The sequence below is a fragment of the Cnephaeus nilssonii genome (assembly GCF_951640355.1).
Source record: "Cnephaeus nilssonii genome assembly, contig: SCAFFOLD_55, whole genome shotgun sequence".
In the NCBI taxonomy this organism is placed as follows: domain Eukaryota; kingdom Metazoa; phylum Chordata; class Mammalia; order Chiroptera; family Vespertilionidae; genus Cnephaeus; species Cnephaeus nilssonii.
This window is the reverse complement of record NW_027645435.1, coordinates 134,835-139,667: the sequence shown is the minus strand read 5'-3', so window position 1 is coordinate 139,667 and position 4,833 is coordinate 134,835.

Below are 4,833 nucleotides of genomic sequence, written 5' to 3'. Positions count from 1 at the left end.
AGCCAATAGGCCTGGCACAGCTGCTAAATTTTTAAAAGAATTTTTCCTGCTGGGGAAGTCAAGAAACAAACCCATAGCTATTCACATGTAAATTTCAATACATTTCCTTGGGAAACTGCCTGTATTTCTTTCCCGGTTCATCTCCGCCATTTTTAAGGCCAAAACAGTCTCGGGTTTTTATTCTGTACACAGCAAAAGGTCAAGTTCAGCTCAAAACTATGTGCACTCGTTTTTAAACTGGCCCTTTCCCCTTACATGTGCACAGAAATCCTGGATGCATTTATGACTTGAAAAAGTCATTCCCACCCTACTTACAGATCACGACTTTGCAGCTGGCCGTGGGCTTTTGAGTGCGGTGAATTTCCCTCACCTTTTTCCAGTGAATTTCCACACCTTTTCTCGGTGTATTTTTCCTCCTTCCCTCTAGGCAAAAAATATCATCTCCAGAAGCCCTGCGTGGGCACCAGATGTGGAATCCTTTATCACGTCCCGTGTGTTTCAGGGTTCCCGTTCAGGTCCGGTTTCTGGAGAAGGCCGCAATCAAAATGAAAAGTAGATAGAAAAGAATCCATTTGGGTAAATGGGGGGCCAGGCGGGAGCCCACCTCTAGTGGGAGTACTACCCACTGCTCTGGCCTTTGCCATCCCTTCTTTGGGGTTCTGAGATACACCCATATCCTTTAGGCAGGAAATTCCAATAATAGACAATCAGCAAAAATTTACATATGATTAACAGCTGAGAGTTGCTTTAACTAACAATGTCTCAACTAAACAATGAGTGACTACCTCTGACCATTCAGAGCGATTAAGGTTGACCAAATGTCCCAATTTCTCCTTCAGGGACGTAAGCACAGGTGACCAAGGGTGCCTCAGCCAGTCTCTAAACTGACACGTACGACCCAAGGTACTTACTTAATATTGACCGAGCATAAATTACACAGGAGACAGACATGCAATACACGAATCACACACGGTTTATTTACCAGAGTCCTGGTGGTTTCCAGACCTCGGCAGGCCACCCGGGGATCCGCGCCGACAGACACACACACTGGACGTTGGACGTTGCAGCTGCGGCTCGGCGTCTTGTTTGAGGCCTCAGTTTCCGGCTCACTGTTCCGACTCACAGTCCACGGCAGAGCTCGGGCAGATGCAGGAAGGGGGGTGGAGAGTGACCATCTGTGGAGGAGCAGAGCAGGCCTCTCTGATCTTCCTCTGGTGCTTCCTCTTTTTATGTGCCTAGATGGGCGTCTTCAGTGTGTCTTATCAGCGGGTCCCAGGAGCCTTGCATATCTAGTTTTACATATGGGGAGCAGATCACTTTATCTATTTTCTACATACAGGCCACTCAGGGGTGTTTAATCAACCTGTTTACATTACATGAAGGGTTTACCCCAAGGGAATCAATTATTTTTTATTTTATTGGGGATAAGGCATATAATGATTTTAGCAATCTTAACAAATAAACAAAAGAGGAAAATAATAGCCAATGCAAATAATATTTCCTTAATTAAAGTCCATGTAGCTTCAAATGAAGAGAGTCCATGCTGAATCCATGCGATGGGGTTGATGAAATTCCAATCAGGAGTGCAGGGGACGGTCCTCCATAAGGATAGGAGAGTGTCCGCTGTCTTGCAATTACGGTGTAGTTTTTTCAAGTCTTCCAAGGTTGTGATGGTTCCAGCGTTTGGGATGTAGGCTAAGTGATGTAGTTGTTCAGCTTGTGACTTCAAGGTCTTCATAGTATCTTTTACGAGGGGTTCTAAAGAGCTAAGCTTGTTAAAAGATTTATTAAGAGTAGGGGGTGCAGTATAATGTTTTTCTTGCAAGCGTTGGTATAAGGGTAAAGAGGGTGAGAAGTATAGAGAGGTTTTGGTGTCAAAGAATGAATAATATATTTTATTATTAAAGGTGATGTTCATAGCATTAGTGATTAAGTGACAAGAATTAGGGAAGGAGTAGTTCACGTTCTTCCTTATTGTGTGATCATATACAGAGATATTTGTAAAGCAGGCGACAAAGTTGTGTCTGCCTATATTATACATGAGTGGTCTTGGGTCATGTGGAAGAAGTGATACAGGAAATGTATCTAGAGATAGTGGTTGGAATGCAATGAAGATATTTGGAGTGAATTGTATTAGTGAAGATTTTAAGAAGAAATAAGGTTCCACATATAGCATGTCTCCATTAGGCATTGCATATTCATTATTGTTCATGTGTATTGGTATATTCAATGTAGGATATGCCACTAAGTTTTCTCCTCCTACTGCTGTGAGTATTGAAAGTTCACAGTCTGAGTAGGAGCATCCTATAGGTTTTGTAAAGTCAATTGCAGCTATTGCATCATTCCACAATGGGTTCAGTCCTTGTCCCCTGACAATGAGAGACAAAAGGTCTCGTTGGGCTTGTGTTAGGGAATTTTGTATAAGTTGACATTGTTGTCTAAATTGGTATTTTTGGAATCTTTGATTAATGTCCTCTATGTCTTGATGTAATGTGTGCATATAGTGATCCTGTTCCTTAACTATGTCTGATAAGAGCATGACTTGCTGATGGATTTGTGCTGCCAGTTGATAGGCACTGTCAAATGATTTAGAGATGAGTTCTAATGTTTTAGTTTCAAATTCGGTTGTATGGTGGAAGTATTTATTTAAATCATTAGTTAACTGATTAATTTTAACTGAATTTGCTATAGATACAGATGCTGCGATTGATGCCAATGCGAAGGAAGCTGCGTCTAATTGTAAGAGTTTCCTTCCTGAATGTTGTCTAAATTTTTGAGGGAATGGTGCATTTCTAATTGGAATTGGGGGTTCTACGTCTGCACAAGCTTTGACTAATGAGGAGGCTAAAAAATCATCTGGTGAGAAGTATATGGTAGTTCTCTGAATCTGTGGTTGGAAAATTAGTCTACCTGGGTTATTGATTTGTGTAATTACTGATGGGGCCTCAAGAAGTTTAGGTACAGGTTTTGTAATGCCATAAGAATAGACAGGTGAAAAATGTAAGGTTCTTAGGCATGTCGTAGAATTGTAGCAACCTCTTTGTATGATACATGGTTCGAATAGGTTATTATAACATTTATCAGCTATATTAGGTATATAGTAGAAATCAGTGAAGAGTAGAAGAGAATGATTAGTCATGGGTGAATGGTGGTGGAGGAATAATTTCTTCCATCCGCTGCCTAAGTAATGTAGCATATATGATTGAAAACCAGTAGTGAAGGATCCAGCTATACGTTTTGCTTTTGATGGATTAATATAGGCTCCAAAGGTTGTAAACCAAGAAGTATGTTTTAGTCCATAAGAAATATTGTAATGTAAACTAATGAGTGGGTCATATCCTCTGCAAGCAAAATGTGAGTGATTTAGTGGTATAGGGGTAGGTCTTAATGTTGAGTTGGGATAAAGAACTGTATAGGTCGTTTGGTGTTGTTGGCCTGTGGTAAGATTTGAAAGAATGTTTGTAGAGGTGTAGCTAAATGTAAAATTTCTATAGCTTATAATGGGGAATGGTCCATATGAGTATGGGTGGTTTAAAAATGTAGGTTGTCGTGCTTGTTGATCATGTTTAGGAATAATTGCATAGGTGAGCATTTCTGTGACACTTGGGGAGCAATCTAATAGATATGATGTTGTAGAGGAATTAAACATGAATAAAGAAAAAAAATTTCTGTGTGTAGTTAGAGAAAAACATAGTTACATTTGCTAAGGAATTAGCCTGTTCTAGTATGTATCTTTTAGACTGTAACCAATCTCTTATAGCCATTGTCATTTTTGTGGATAATGTAGAGCAGTTATAGGAGGGCATAATTGGTGGGTTGATTTTACCAATGGCTATGGTATTAGAACAAATGTGGGTTGAATTCATGACAAATTGTTCTCCTTGTGGGATTTCTGTAAAGGTATGTGTAATTATATCTGGGTAGTAAAGGGTGGTATAATTTATATTCCAGAATCCTAGAAATTGCTGTGATCTTAGTTTGTAAGAATTTGGATATAGCATATTGGGGGTTAGTCTTTGTAATAGATTTAGAACAGATTTGGCCAATTTCTTGTTGGGGTCAACACAATATATAGCTGGTTCTAGTTTGGTATAAAACTGAGTAAAGTTTGTCCCAGTGGTATTAATATGAAGGGAATTATTAGATATAGCTGCTGGAAAGCAAATTTGATATATGGTGCCAAACATAGGTGAATTCCAAAGTTTATGCATAGTTTCACCAGAGTCAAAATTGACAGGACGAATGAGGTCTGTCATCATCTGAGGTATGTGTCTAATTGGCCAGTAGTTGTTATCATGAGCTAAATATTCTTCTGGTGTGATGGCATCAGTTAAAGAGGTTATCATTACAGGGCCATATTCAGACTTTGACATGTGACATTTAATGCCTATACAAAAGTTGCCAAATGTTGGAAAATTTGGAAAGCCTGTTAAATAATATTGATAATAAGTTATATCATTTTCTTTTACAATGTGTGTCATGTTATAATATGGTGAGATAGGAAAGCCTTCTGGTAGGGTTGGGTACGTGGTGGGTGGTGAAAAGAATGGTTGTCTGTTAAAATAGGTTGATATGGGTGTTTCTGTTGTGAGTGTAGGTGTGGATGCCTCTGTTGTGTTCATCTCTTCATATTTATCATATTCATCATAATCCTCAAATTCATCTCCTTGTTCTCCTGTATACCAAAAATGCATGAGATGTTCTTGGAATGGAACTACATTAACTAGTGCTCTCTGAATGCAAGAATTATTTTCTATATTTAAATATGGATCTACATTTTGAACTATGTTTATAAATTTGGAATTGAGAGTTATAAGGGTATCAGTAGTTATA